The sequence below is a fragment of the Hyposmocoma kahamanoa genome, unplaced genomic scaffold (assembly GCF_003589595.1).
Source record: "Hyposmocoma kahamanoa isolate Upper Pololo Valley unplaced genomic scaffold, ASM358959v1 102, whole genome shotgun sequence".
In the NCBI taxonomy this organism is placed as follows: domain Eukaryota; kingdom Metazoa; phylum Arthropoda; class Insecta; order Lepidoptera; family Cosmopterigidae; genus Hyposmocoma; species Hyposmocoma kahamanoa.
In genome coordinates, this window is record NW_020653337.1 from 18653833 (window position 1) to 18670737 (window position 16905).

Below are 16905 nucleotides of genomic sequence, written 5' to 3' on the forward strand. Positions count from 1 at the left end.
TAGAATCGAATTTGTTTGCATTTGCTAGTTGGTTCGACCTCCTCCTGTGGGTTTAGGTTAGGTTAGTATATGCAATTAAATATTCTGCTTAAAGTTTTAGTAAATATATTTTATAACACAAAAAGCACTTAAAGCTATACAAAAACAATTATATTTTGCGATTGTACATTTAATGGAATAAAAAAAATGTTATCAACATAATGTAGCGCGCTTCAACTATTCGTAAAACGAAATATTGTGTCATATTATTTAATACACTATACTGGTAGTGCTTATACCACTTGTTCATTATGCCACTTAATCATTATATGTTTGTTATACTGAAGGTTCATTATACACATTGAAATTATGCCTTTTGTTGTTATACCTTTTGTTGATTATTTACAGTGAGTGATTATATCCTTAGAAATTATATCAAATGTTATTATACCAAGTGAAAATAGATTATTTGCTATTACATCTTCCATTACATACCCTATCTTGTGATTGTTTTAACCAAGGAAAAGCTCGGCGTCCCATTTACTATAAAATTTAACATTTTCTGAATAAGTCTCAGAAATAATCAAACTATTTTGAATTGGAGTAGGTACCTACTACTCTAGAAAAGCTGCGATTTAGGTAATTTGGACGTCCCTCTGAGATCCTGGAATTATTGTATTGAATTTTGTTTTATTTTTTGGTATTTAACTAACAATTGTTTCACTATGATGGTAGAGTATTTAGAAAAAAAGTTTTGTTTATACGATATCTGGATTTATCACTTCCTATTAGAATGTCGTGTATCATAATTTAGGTTATAACCATACTTAATATATTCTGTTAAGCAAAAAGGAAACATTAACCACGTGAAATTATTTAGTAGGCACCAAATATACCTTCTTTATAAGCCTCCTCCTGGGTGGGTTCGAATCCGGGCTCGCAATGTGTGGGATATTCAGCACAGTAAAGCAGGTTTACTTCGTCGGTCATATGCCTCAGGTGGTAGGCATTTAAGGTTGTATTCTAAAATACACATATAGAGTATCTAGGGATCAAGCATATTTTGCCATTACTGAAAACACAGGCGTGTCTTATCTCGTCAAAACGGAGTGCCCTACACCTTACCCCGACTTTCCGAAAGGTATCCGTGCCGATAAGTGACCACCTTGAGCTACTTGGTTTGGACTTATCATCCAACCTCAATTTTGGGCGACATATCGAGTGCTTGGCAAAAACTGCTGCCAAAAAACTACGCACACTTTACAAGGTCAGGCGGTACTTCACACTTAAACAGCTTTTAAATTTGTATAAAGCACAAGTTCGATCGTGTATGGAGTACTGGTGCCGCCTTTGGGACGGCTCTTCCCACTACCAGTTAGCTGTCTAGGGGTCGTATTCTAGAACTCTACTCACTGCTCAATTCAGGAATTGAGTATGATTCAAAGCACTAGAAATCATACTCAAGTCCTTGCCATTAGGGTCGTATTTCCAGTGCTTGAAATCATACTCAAGTCTGCTCAAATCTTGACTTGAGCATTGAGTAGAGTTCTAGAATACGACCCTAGGACTTGGTGGAGCGAAAAGCAAAGAGACTTATTATCAACAATTCTCTTGTGGAGACGAAGTTATAAAATCTCGACCATCGCAGAAAAGTAGCCTACTTGTCGGTTTTCTATCGGATATATTTCGGGAAGTTTGCGCAGGAACTTTTTAATTTCGTTCCACTCTCACCGTTCCTCCTTCGGTTGACTAGAAGGTCCAGAATACTCCATCCTTGTGTCGTTGATATGCCACACATTCGCACTAAGCCCTTTGCTATCTCCTTTCTGGTGCGTACGGCAAAGGAATGGAATACTCTGCAACTGTGTTTCCCGAGAAGTACAATTTGGGGTTATTCAATGCTATAGTGAATAGGTATTTTTTAGGCAAACGCGTACCATCGTCGGTCACATCATCGCTTAACATCTAGTGAGATTGTGGACAAGTGTGTGTCTATTATTTATAAAAAAAATATAGAAAAATCAGATTCAGGTCAATATATCTTTTAAACCAACGGTATTTTTGGTCAATTTCATAAATTAAAAAATAAATAAATAATTTAATAAAATATAGATATTTTTATTTAATTAAAAAATTAATCAAATATAAAAAAAATACCTTGATCCCTAGACACTTTTTTATGTGTGTACTTAGACAGAAATAGTACTGAATACTTACAATCAATTGTGGTGGTTGTTAAAGGACACAATCCGTTCTTCTTTCTCTCCCCTATGTTGTTAAGTACGCAATGTACACATCACTTTGTGATTATTTAAGAATTTCCCATATCCATTCGCAAAATCGTTATCTATCATAACAAATGAGCACCTACTAGGGTGACAAGCATATCGAATCGTGCGCATCCCAGTCATGATGCGATGACGTTTATAATTGCTACACATTGTTTTAGATTGTGGCAGCATGCGGCGGCGGGCCGTTATCTGATGAAATATGTCCGTTATGATTGGCAAACAAACAGTATGGCGCATCGCCATATGACGCGGCACGTGCGCCCGCGCATCGCTACGGTGCTCACTCGGGGATGAAACCATAGACTTTTGAATAATTTGAAATGAAATAAAATTTTCTAAGCCACTGCTACTTACCTATTCATAATCCAATGTACTCACTCATCACAAAACAAATGTATACTCTCAGAAAACGCGTTGTTAGATTATTTTTTAGTTGATGCGCTGTTCAAATTCAATGACGCTTAGAGTCTTAAAATAACGATTAAAATGATAATCAACTACCTAATAATGTTTTATAGTTAAAACGCCGTAAACTATCTTACTCCTGAGTTAAGCATAACTTCTGTAAGAATTGAATGTATCGTCGTTACTTTTCTTTTCGGAGAGTATTTTTGTTATAGGTGTAAAGATTTTATAAATAAACTGTACAATCTTGTTCAGGTGAGAAAAATTACATAAATTCAGATTATTATAATGATTAGTACAAAACCGATTATTAACACTAAGAAAAATTCCTTCGATCCGTGCCTTGAGCTCACCGTGGCTGACGCTCTCTCAACTGAGCTACGCAACGAACCAACAGACCTTACGAATTTTTCTATGTTGCAGATTTTTGTTTTTAATTTTGTTTTTAACGACTTTTTGCTGTAGAGCCATCTGTGACAAATCTATGAAAGCTACAGCAAAAGAAGTCATTAAAAACCAAAAGACAAAGATCTGCAACACAGCATAGAAAAATTCGTAAGGTCAGCTAGTTCGTTCTGTAGCTGAGTTGGGAAAGCAACAGACACGGTATGCTGAAAGCGCTGGTTCGAATCCAGCCGGATCGAAGGTATTTTTCTAAGCTCTTTACTAGATCCTTGTATTAATAATTATAATGAACTAGTGGAGTAGTAATTTCACAAAAATTAAATTTCATATTAGTCAGATTTTGAATGAAAGTTAGCAAACCTACAGCCACAAATGTCTCTTAAAAAAATACGTAGCCATATTTATTGTACAGTGATGTGTTTTAGTCTCGGTTCTCAATGAACTCGCGGAAACAGAATCACTCACAAAGACGTTTCTTTTTTTATTATCAACTTGCTAAACAATCATTATTGTACATATAGTCTCTATATTATGTACTTTTATCATTTTCATGTTATCAAAATCTTGATTTTTAAAAGGAATATCTACAAATTATTATAAAGATATAATTTACCTACTAAGCGAGTCAGTGAAATTGATTTTTATGACCACTGATTTTATTTCATGAAACACTAGCACCCCTACTTAACGTCAGTTTTTATATCTCTATTTAAAAAGCCACATTACATTCATTGGAACTTTGAATTATTCTAATCATTTCAAATGATTATTGGAAAGTCTAGTCTTAGTAGTCTTAATTCTATGGTTGGAGAAGCCACTGCGCGCGCGCCGCCCATCCGTCAGCATAATCGCTTGTTAATCATTTTTCGGTTGATGGGGTTCATTGTTCCCCTCGGATTGTGGATACTTATAATTCAAAGCCAATTTCAACCGTGCAAAATTTTTCAAATTACATGTTTGTGAAATCCATTGAGATCTATGGACGCACGTACCCACGCCATTATACATCATTTAAATGTAGACCGGGAGGACAGTGAACACAAAAAAACAATATCGTGCGCCGCATCAACGCCAGTGCGAGCCCGTATGGTTTAACCGTGGCGACTTTACCGCTTCCATTGACATTGAACTCTGTTTGAAACCGGGGGAAATGCGGGCCAACTGGTTTATCTACTTACATACGTAGAATTTTTCATTCATATGTGTAAAGACGTTAAAAAAGTTGTATAAGTATGTAACCAATGCAGTAGTTGCAGACGTGAATGAATTGCAAGAACGCTTATTAAATATGATATTGGACTATTGCCATTAATATCAATATGTCTATACTACATTAGTTAGGTTAAAGTACTGCAGTCAATCGAGTAAGACCAATAACAGATAGCCGGCATTCTGATGTTCGGATATTTTAATCACGTGTAATATAGATATTTACTTATATTTTCGGCATACAAGTATACACCTTTTGATAATTTCTACATTGTCTTGTGCTTCAAGCAGCTGGCTGTAAGTATTCTAGAGATTTAAATTAAAATAACGTTCATCTTGACTATCAAACCATTCACCAGTGTCCTACTATTGCAATATTTTATTATTATTATTGAAATTGTATAGTAACTAAATCTCAGAAATGTTTACTTTTTTACCTAAAATTTAAATAAATATAGGCGATTAAAAAACAAGAGACCCATATCACAGATATTCCATGGTTTTTTTATGTTATTAACTACAGTTACAAATTAAATATTAGTAAGAAATAAAAATTATAACCCTTTTAAGGAAATTATCGACTTTCTTAACCTACAGTTCCATTGTGGAAAAACGGTAATTAAAGCTAAAATAAATATTTGATAGTATTATTATTTTTTGAGTTGTAATCGTTTTTTTATATCTAAGTTCAAAAATCGAAGAACTTTTCGCCAAAACCATACAAAAATAGCACACGGGAGATTTCACCGTGCTGCGTTTGGAATATTGAAACGCATAACTTGCTAAACTTCATTCGAAACGTGACGCCTTTAAGAGTTTTGGTACACTGTGCTTCGATATAATAAAAATATCTTCCAAAGCCGGTCGTAGTTCCCCGGCGCGCCCAAGCGCCCAACACGTATGACGGTGTACCCGCATAGAGTGCCCTCAGTGCGGTGATTTGCATGCGCCCGTGCACAGATAACACCCGACAACTTTTACGCTTTTACGATGCCCGCTTTTTCTGCCAAAACAATAACACCATGAAATTCGTTGCCGCTAAACAACACATTTATTGTGGTTTTTAGTGACAATGATAAGTATGATGAACAGAAAGAAGGTACAGATTCTAACCAAACATTTCTGTAGATGAAAATTTCATACACTTCCTTCTAAAGTTTCCATTCAATATCATTATTACATTGTATTACAATTGAATACCCAAATGAAATACTTTTCTAAAAATGTTTATACGTGAAAATATCTATAGGTGAAAGGTTCCCACAGGAAATTCGTTCAAAAATCGCATCTATTAAATTCCGTGTATAGTAAAAACGTATGCCCCATTCACACGATTAATATAGCTATAAACATCTCATTATCTGGATCTATATTCTCAATTAAGATAAAATAGTAAATTAGTGACCTAATAAATTGTGCTTTCAATAAAAAGCTTTTCGCGTAACGGAAATCGTTTGTCTTAAGGGGTCGAGAATTGTTTTCGCGATAAAGACAATAAAGTAAATAAATTGTAGGTGCTTCTATTATTAGTGGATGGTATTAATTGCGCACACGCACCTGGGCCGCAGGTGAGGATATATTTTAGGGTCAGCGAGGTTTGATGTCGCGCCGAGCGATGGGGCTGTGGGAACGAGAAATTGACCCGCCCGTGTCAATTGTTTTTGGGGTATTCTTGCTAATTCGTTTGTTGATGTATATTTTCCATTAACACGCGACAATAGGAATACGGATTAGACACTAGTTTTATTTACGACAATTTGTGTAATCTATAAGATATAAAAAAAGTGTCGTACAGTACAGGTACAACAGCACAGTATAATGAAGTGTAAGAAGGATAGTTACATATACGGGAATATATTTACGACGCGTACAAAAAACGCACCGACGAAAGGAATGAACGCACGGTTCGGTAAGACATGTAGAGTATATAACCTGGTGTAAGTTTGAGACGGTGTACCTAGAATGAAAAAAAAAGCGTTAGAAAATCATCAATGGTTTTCTTTAGTAGTTTATTAATCTGACTCTTGCATAGCGACGCGCAAAGTTATTATAATTAATAATGTGGTTGTAATTCACAAAATTGAGCGAAATAGGATTTGCGTACTCGTACACTTGTACTATGGGTAAGAGTACCTATGCATATGCATCGGCAAGAGTACGCAACCCCTTCTTTGATAGGACTTCGTTTATTGGGTGCTGTATAATTAATCTGACTGATAGGTGAACTCAGCAGCACGTATGTGGGCTGGGTTGTTGAAGGAATTTGTTTAAACAACATTAGCTATGCCGATGACATGGTACTGCTGGCCCATCGATCAGTGCTTCCAGAAAACTAATTAGAGTATATGAGTCATATACAACATCCCATGGCTTGTTATATAAGGTTAAAAAATCGGAGTTTATGATCCTTGGAGTCGTCTGTAGGAAGAGTCCTACGTATGCACTTCCTGTACTATTTAATGGTTCTCCGTTAAAAAGGGTTAGTTACTTCAAATACTTGGGACACTATGGAACCGATGACCTCAAGGATGACCTGGATATACAGCGCAAACGGAGAGCACCACAGACCACATACGTACTAGGAGAGCACTATCGGTGAGAGCAAACATGTTTGCCCGCAGTTTTGCCAGATGTACGGCTGCAGTTAAGATAACATTGTTTAAACCTTACTGCACACCAATGTACGCTAGAGCTACACTCAGTGCTCTCGGAATGCTTTGTGCGTGTAATACAACAACACATTCAGGTTGCTGTTGGAGCTACGTTTTTTCAGTGCCTCAGCCATGTTCACTGGCGCGCGCGTAAATAGTTTCAAAGCTGTTGTACGTAAAAAGTAGGCGTCGCTACTGAACAGAATACGTATCACGTATTCTCTTCGCCTCCGCCTCCTGAAGACAGTTGCTGACAGGAATGAGTGCCCAATTATGCGGCACTTAATAAATAGTACAAAATCCCTGGTAAAATATAAGTACATAGCTTTAAGTCTGTACCTACTAACATTTGATTGGATCTCTGTTGTGTCAATAAATAAATTTTATTACTATATTATTATAATCACACACGAATGCTCTCATTCTCTCTTAGAATAGAATAGAAATCATTTATTACTTATCCAGTACAGGCTTGATGACACCACAGAGCGTATTGAGAGCGTTCAGTCACGTGAAGGTATATACATAAATAGGTTCTTTGTTAATCTTGGTTAATCTCTAGGCACCCTGAGCACCCCTGGGCAATGATATTTTTAAATATTTTTTGCCTCGTTTTGGTCTTACTTTTTGTAATAACTAACTATTATAAAAAATAGTGAAAGGGTAACGCGCGGACTCTTGCAACGCATCTAGTTGCGTACTCACAAACTTGACCTATTTCAGAATAAAACTACTACTAACATTTCATTTAGGCTCTGTGAACATTTGAAAATATCAAAAAGTAGCTGTAAAGGTGTGTAACTGGGTGAAATGAAATATCATAGATTCCTCGTAGATGGCGCTACGGCTAAAAAGTCGTTGAAAAAACAAATACAAAGACACGACGCAAGCACGTACAAAAATTCGTGAGGTACGCTGGTTCGTTCCGTGGCTTAGTTGGTATAGCGTCTGGCACACTATGCTAGAAGAGGTCGGTTCGAATACAGAAAGATTGAAGGAATTATTTCTGAGTGTTCGATCTTTGTATTAATAATTATAATATCAAAAAGTTTTAAGCAAATAATTACATAAAAATGTATGAAACTTACTCAGATTTTTAGTTTGCAATCATTTTCTAACAACTTCGCAGCTTTGTGTACGATTTTTGTACGTCAATGTCTATCATATCTGTCAATATTCAATATGCGATATCGTTTGAACAGAGGAACGACTAATTATAAAATTTTACTACCGACTAATTCACGACTTTTTTTAATGCAATCAGATCTTAGCTAGGAGTAGTGTGATCTCGAGATGGAAATTGATGCATTGGACAGCAAATTCTAATAATTTTCAAACGGCGTAACGACTACATCTAGTTTTTACGACTAGAACCGACGAAATCACGAGTTTTTTTAGTGTAATAAGATCTAAGCTAGGTAATGTGGTTCTTGAAGTTAAGAAATACTGCCGCTAGAATAAGTTTATTCCAGCTTGGATAATAAAACATCCTTATAAGTTTGAAATGATGGACTGACTAAATTTAGTTTTTTGCGACTAGAACCGACTATATGACGACTTTTTGCCTCACTAATTAAATTTCAAAAATACGGCCAAGGTTACGGTGGAATGGGACGCTATTTAGGTATATTTGTGGAATACGATAATTATAATTGTTTTTATAAAAAAAACAATGACAAAGTTTGCTTATTCGATTTCACTGTTCTTTATTTTCAATGGAATATTATGCAAAGTTTTATTGAAATGGGGGGTGAACTTTAATAAGCCCGATTCATCCCCTAATTTGGCACCCTTAGAGGTGGAACATTTTCTTCAAATTTAAACGGGACCACTACTGAGGTACCCCTTTTCCAATAAAAAATGAATAATCGAAATGAATTTTTTATTGAATTAACATTCAATTATTTTTTATGTGAAATTACTCTACTAGGTTGTTATAATTATTAATACAAAGGTATAACACTCAGAAAAAATTCGTTCGATCCGGCCGGATTCGAACCGAACGTCTTCTAGTATACCGTGTCAGACGCTATGCCAACTAAGCCACGGGACGAACCAGCGGATCTTATGAATTTTTCTGTTTGTTGTCGTGTCTTTTGTATTTGGTTTTTCAACGACTTTTTAGCCGTAGCGCCATCTATGAGAAATTTTAAGTATTTCGTCAGGTAATAAGATTCGAATCCGGCCGGATCGAAGAAATTTTTTCTGAGTGTTCGATCTTTGTATTAATAATTATAATCGAAATCGTTCACAAAATGTCAGAGTAACGCGTAACAAGACCACATCAAACTTCACACTTAACATTTAAATTCAACTTCATGCCGCTTGCGATAAGAAAACCGTTGTTTTTGAAAGCGGCAGTCCAAAATGTAAACATTGATGTGCTCTTGACTGTACAAAGCAGTAAATATATGACAAAGCTCAAACGATAGTAATTTCTAGAGATGGAAACAACTGTTTATTTTTTTAAACGTTAAAACGCTGTGCTATTTTTAAATAGCGTGCTTTTTAAAAACGCTTCGTGGCTTTAAGCTTAAAAAATCGTTTAGAAAAACATCATAGACTTTTATGTTAAAAAAAGCTTGCAACGTTTTGTTGATAGCGAAAAGCAAGAGGTTTTACGAATTTTTTAAAGCCTATACTGTCCTACTGCAAAGGCCTCCGTCCCCTTTCTCCACACCTCTCTGATGTTTAAGGTAAGTAAGTTTATTTTAGGCTTAAAATGAAAAGCGTGCTTATATGCTTATTTTAAAAAGCAAACTTTTTAAGTGCTTTCGTTTAAATGCCCATCTCTAGTCACTTCCTATTACCACTGGTAACTTCTTTTTACAAAGTTGTGGTTGCCTCGTGGTTAATAGGTATAACCTACCGCCTCCCAACACGAGGTCGTAGTATCGTATTCTGGCACACACCTTTTTTTTATAATATCACAAGGGACGAACAAGTCGTGCGCCCGATAGTAAGCCACACGCCTGTTCGTAACCATTACAGTGCCACTCAGAGCTTTAAATCGCAAAGATCTAAGGGGCACTGCCACTGCGCCCGTCACCCTGAGACATAAGTTTACAAGTACCATGTGCCTGTTATTTCACCAGCACCCTTAACCCTTCAAAACCGGAAAACAGTAATGCTGATATTACTGCTTGTCGACAGAAATAGGTAAGTCTGCACGAACTCTATCACAAGGAGCTCTACTGCTACTAAAGACTCCTTCCTCGCCTCTGACCTCTTGAGTTTTTATGTGCAAAATTTAATTTAAAACCATGACCTTTTCGAGAAACGAAAACATCGTGATGAAAACTGCACGTCTAAGAATGTTCACAACCTTCGGAAAGTGTTGGAGATCCCCAATCAGCATTAGGCCAGTGTGACGGACCATGAGCCCTCGCCCGTGAAGTGACCAGTGCCCAGCAGTGGGACGTATACGTTGATTATAATTTCGTTACTACTATTGGTAGGTGTAAAAAATAAAAAGCGAAATAAACACTTTCCCATTTATTTAGAATAATTCATAATATTTATCACATGTCAGTAGAATTTGTCAAGCACGCCAAGCATTCTCTTATCTAATTTAATGAACGATTCTCAGGTGTCTAGTACGATACCGTGCGAGCCGTTTATACTACTGATCGTAACGTATATCACTTGCCTGCGTCTACGCAACTGTGTTATCTTATTTTGCATCGTTTGAGAGTGTAGAGTTGAAAGAAACTTAATCGACTATTTGTACCCACATATATTTTGTACTTGTGTAATAATTACCCAGTATTTTCTGTCTGTAACAAAGTTTTATTCAATACTTTTACTTTAATTATATATTATTCATAACGGAATAAGGGCCACCTGTTTTATCACACATCGACTGTGAACTGGCAACAGGTACTATTTCAATTTTGACAACTTTACAGGATGAGGAAAAAACTTGTTTGCGTCACTTATCTAGTATCTGGGTTATTAAAAAAAAAATGCGTAGTTTTTATTTTTAAATATTTTTATTACACACTTTATTAAAAACAATAGAATTTCTTGCAACGCTGCGGAATATGAAATAGTCTAAAATGGTATTAAAAAGTGAAATCTTTAGAAAATTGAGATAGTACTGGTTGCCAGTTCACAGACGAAATAGTAATTGATTGTGTAATATGTTTTCATATATATTACAAATTGTTGGAAATCTTTCACATTTAATAACATGATATGTAAGTACAGTCAAGAACGCAACAAACTTGACACTGGATCGTTCTTGTCGCGGGCGACAGAGGTGAATTTAAATTTTACAGGTCAAGCTAGACAATGTCCTTGACTCTGTATAAGTGAAGTTTTGCAACAACGTTATAAGCATTAATATGGAAAAAAATTATATAAGAAATAAGTGCACATTTGACCTGATGGAAAGTGATGGTGAGGACGATGTAATATGCCCACCGATATAATGCCTATTCATTCTTGCCTTAAAAAGGCTCATGTTATAGCCTTCAGGTAATGCATAGGTTCCCAGTTTTTGGTTCACCGCCCAACAAGACTATAAAAAAAGTTTCAACGCCCACCGCCACAAAAAATAATTGAAAATACGAATTTTTCATATTAACACAAAAAAACACAAGAAAAAAATTATGTAGATGTAGTGTAGTATATGTAGATAAAACAGGTTTTTTTTAAATCAGTTAATGATTATTCAAAATTGAAAAGAAGGATTTTCCACTTACATGAAAAATATCTTTGGTATTTTTATCAGAGTGTTAGTATAAGTGGTTTTATTTAATACGATTATATTATAATAGGTCAACTATTCACTATTTTTGTATTAAATAATACCATCACTATATTAAATCAAAAGGTAACCAAATAGTAAGTAGTAACACTCGTTTGATATACTTACAACGCAGGTGCGTAGACGCAGTTATGGATCCCTATCATACAAACTTGAAAAATAATTAGAAATAATATTTATGAGGTAGGTCCGGAACTAGGTAGAGAAGCGGTGTACAAGACTACAGACTACAAGATTTTTTTCTTTCTTGATTAATATACTTTGTTATTCAAATGACAATTTGCACTCTATGATGTATTTTTCTATAGATTTGTACTATAATTGCCTGGAGAATAATTTTAACCAACAATAAGGCCGCCTGTTGTGTCCTGTCTTTTGTATTTATATATCGCACATGACAACCAACATAGTATTATATAAAAAATTGGGTTAAATTATATTTTGTCTCAAAAATTGTGTTATATATTATTATACATGTCATTCGTATACGATTTAAAAGTGACAGGATAATACTCACTTTACAATTAAATCGTAAACGAATGCCATACATATACGTATAATGCAGTTACAAATTTGTGATAAAATATAACGCAATTTTTGAGATGTTAATTGTCATGTTCGACATGTATTCAAATATTGTAACGTTTTAAAGAGAAACAAATTATTATTATTACGACTGTGAAACCCGATTCCCTTCCTAACTCCAGACCAGTAAATTTTATATTACGACCTTGAAATAAATTTGAAACCGCAACAGTTGAATGCAAAATATATGCTTTAAATAGAAAGTGTTTTAATACATTTTAAATTACACCGCGGCCATAAACAATCCATGGCCGCATAAAGATTAAACTAGAAATCATAATCATAATACTTTGGTCCCCATCGACAATTCAGTTATAAAGGAGAAAACTTTTTGAATTTCGAATCATAGTTGTAAATAATGTTAGGTTATGGAAATAGAAAAAAAAAATTTGTCCTATACTTTACCTTTTTTTTGGAAATTGTTTACTATTTAATTTTTTTCAGCAATAGTTGTAAAAGAATACAATAAAAAAAATCATACTATTCTTGCTTCTTCTTCTTCTTTTAAATGTTATGGCCCCATCGAAATAATCAATGATTTTGCCAATGTCAAGTAAAAATAACTATGTACGGTAGTTTAGTATTATTATAAAAATTATACAAAAAAATGGCGATTTCGCCAATGTCCTGTGATAAAAGTCATTATTCTTGCTGAGCATTCGCTAGTAAAATGGCGTTGACGTTCACATATTGTCAAACGCCGACTGATAATAAGTGGAACGTATAACCTAACTTATAGTTCAGGCGAAGTAACTTACGGAGTTGTATTCACCCGTACCCGGCGTGGTTGCGGGACCATGGCTTCCGTAGAATGTAGATATATATGTATGTAAAATTTAGTCGCATACCTCACGACCCGCCGTGGCGGGGGCGGTTACTCGCGGCAAACGCAGCATTTGCGGTGTAATAGTAGAATCGCGCGGAACGCAGTCACCACCAATTGTCGGTTCGCAGGCGACGATCTCGATCGATTGTAAACAACTGCGTGACTTACGATCATCTCCCACCAAGTTTGCGGTGTCGTAAGTATTGAAATAAAACCGCTGTTCCGCAGCCGTGGCGGGTGCGAGTGAAAACAGCTCGTGAGTTATTAGCCTTACGATATTACACAGCTCAAAAAACTATCAAAATTTCTTATCCATGCCATGCGGTCAGCCTTCAGTAACTATACTCGTGTTATGATATAGAGGTTCATGCTAATAACAAATTTACAGGTCGTCGCTTAGCAAAAAAGAACAGCACTTTCGAGTAATTTTAAATGAGAATAAAAATCTTTATATATTACCATTTCCGGAAATCCGGAATTTGAAAAAGTAATTAATTTTTGGTGGTTTTAACAACTCTATGTAGCTCCTTGTAGCTATACCTATACATGTATCCATATATGCGGAACACCTTTTCCGACCATTGGTTTATACACAAGAGAGAAAAAATGGGTTTTTGTACTTACAATTTTTCACGAATCAATTTTTAGTTTGAGTATTATGACGTTTTGAGTTTCTTAATATTATTTGTTACCAATTCAAGCTGATGGCTGTATAGTCAATGCTCAATAAATAAATAAAATTATACACAAGAGTTTTATAAGCAAGTGTCATTATCTTGATAGGTGCTCTGTTTATGGATAACAAATAATTGTATGTGTGTTGGTTAATAATAATAATAACGCACACACCAAGAACCCCGCACTAGGGAAACCCTGTATCGCGGGTGCCATGAACACACACATTGACAATCTCAAATTACACCCAAACTTACGAGAGAAACAAATGTAGGCCATACAAATATTTCTCCCGGTCCGGGAGTCAATTTTCACGTATTATTTTGACTTGAGCAGCGTTCAAAAGTAAAAATGCTAATTTTCGATGTGAGCGATGTTGTTTGCTAAACGACGATATTAAATACACTAATCTATTTTTTTTCAAAATACGACTGGACTACAGAACACTGGGGACCAAAGTTTATTAATAATAATGGTAACCATAAAATACCTAGCATACTAAAGTAAAAGTAAATATAGTAGTAAATTCGTAAGGAACCGCCACAACGCCGCAATGCCACCAAAAGTAGCCACAAGAAATAAAAATCATGAGATCCTAAATGTCAAATTACAGACTTGAAACATCGTATATCTTTGGAGTACCAAGTGCAGAATATAGCAAAAATACTGATACACATTTAAATTTTGTAACACCGTAGAAAATTTAACAAATGTTTGTTTAAAATATATAGTTGAAGATTATGACGTTGGACGAATACTTCTTTCGCACATTTAAAATAGCTTTTTATTAGTACTTTGCATAGAAGGAAAGAGTTGACGATGTACCAATGACCCAGTGTTTCGGGTGCACAAACCTGCAACCTATGGACTGATTGTTCGTATCGTATGACATCACTTAAGCCCAGTAAGGTAGGCAAGGTAGTTCTTTGCTAAATTTTCTCCAGTGTTAATAGTCATAAGGTTTAAAGTCTGCAAGATAAGAGTAGAAAAAAGAATAGACTAAATATGAACTTATATGGATTCCGTATGCATAGAATTCAATTTAACACTACGCGTTCGAGTATGATCATATAATTAAGAACTAAATTAGTTTAGATGTCACCATAAAATCCCGCACTTAAATAAGAACAGAAAAACACAAAATTTTTACTCAGGTCACTTTCTTTCTAAGAATGAAAAGGTCCAATGAAGTTTATTGTGAACTACATTGATTTTAAAAGCCTCTGATTGGTCTATATTAGTGGTAATCAATAACTATAATCTGCGCGATTTTCTTTTTGTTAAATTGAGACATTATTTTGTCCCAATTCCGAAAATCTTCGCAGCATTTGATAATATATCGGCATGTGCACTATGCCTACAATTCTATTAAATGTGAATCTACCTAAATTCGATTCCTATCTCAACTGCAGGGTTTGCACCAACATTATTTTGTACTAATCTAAAACGACAATGACTGCCATTTAAAATCATAACAATGAAAGATTTATTTTAATAAAAAAAAAACAGGAAAGAATCATTTACATTTACCTTGCAGTTCAGACAGAATTGATTGATGAGCACTAACATGAAAAAATACATCTCCTAATTTGCAAATTTAAAATATCCGTTTTTCTAGGTGGGCTAATAATATCTATTTTAAAGCGACATGTATTTTGAATATACAATTCCAATATACATAGACAATTGTCGTACTATTTAATAGACATAGGAAAATGCGACGGAGTACAATACACCAGTGAGAGAAACCTTATATACAAATATAACTTAAGAGTAATAGACCCAAAGTAACTAATACATATAACAGTTACTTTGGGTAATAATAACACCTGTCGATAAGTCATAGAATACAACGTGAGAGAAACATTTGTAAATATTTTTGAACAAATATTGAAACACTTCTCGATCATTGTCTTGCCATATCTATGCTGCCCTCCTTGTTATAACTAACGTATTTGCAGTTTGGTACTTTCGAGATATTGGCATCTGCTTTTTCTCTTTAAAAAATTTCAATTACATTGATTTTTGCTTAACAATAATCTCAGTACAGTGTACTAAAAAGCCGACTTCAAAAATTGTGGAATTACATCTATTTCCCAAGTTTTATTGAAATCGGTTACTGGAAAGTGCGCGAAACCGGATTCACCTGTAGTGACACCCTGAGAGATGGAATATTTTCTTTCTATACTTTAAATTTAAATTTTCTTCAAATTTTAGTAGCAGCAGAGCTCCTTGTGAAAGAATTCGTCCAGGGCAGTACTGCCACCTTACCTATTTCTGCCGCCAAGCAATAATGTCAGCATTACTGTGTTCCTGTTTTGAAGGGGTAAGGGTGCTGGTGAAATTACAAGCACATGAGACTTGCCAACTTATGTCTCAGAGTGACGGGTGCAGTGGCAGTGCCCCTCGAATTTTTGCGATCTAAAGTTCTGAGTGGCAATGCAACTGTTATGGACAGGCGTGTAGCTTACCATAAGGCGCACGACTTGTTCGTCCCGTCATTTGATATTCTAAAAAAAATGGGACCAATACTGAGATACCCTCTACCCAACAAAAAAAAAAGAATCATCAAAATCAGTTCACAAATGTCAGTGTGAAGTCGGTTAATAAAACTGAAACTAAATAAGATATAAAATAAATTACTCATAGGGTGTTGCAGATTCCAGATATTAATAACTAAATTTCCTTAAAATGTCGATTACGTTAATAAATAGATAAGGAGGGCAGAATGTTTATAATTAGTGAAAATTTGAGAAGTTTATTTTTCTGCAAATGGTAGCGTCAATATTACCCTATGACACTAACATTCGTATTGTCATCAGAAAGTAACTAAGTTATTCATTATATTATCTTCAGCCATTACGACTGTTACCAAGATCATTATGACGACACAAATTGGTATTTACTGCGACGAAATGTAAGCATTATTTTAAGATTAAAATGTTTACATTAAAACTTGAGATATAAGTCTTGGCAAATATGTATCCTATTTGCTACTGATATATGGTTTAGAATTAATACAGTACGATTCACAATCCTTCGATGGGATGACTAGGTCGCGGCAAAGTTCTTTCTTACTATATATTAAAATAAAGATTATATATTAAA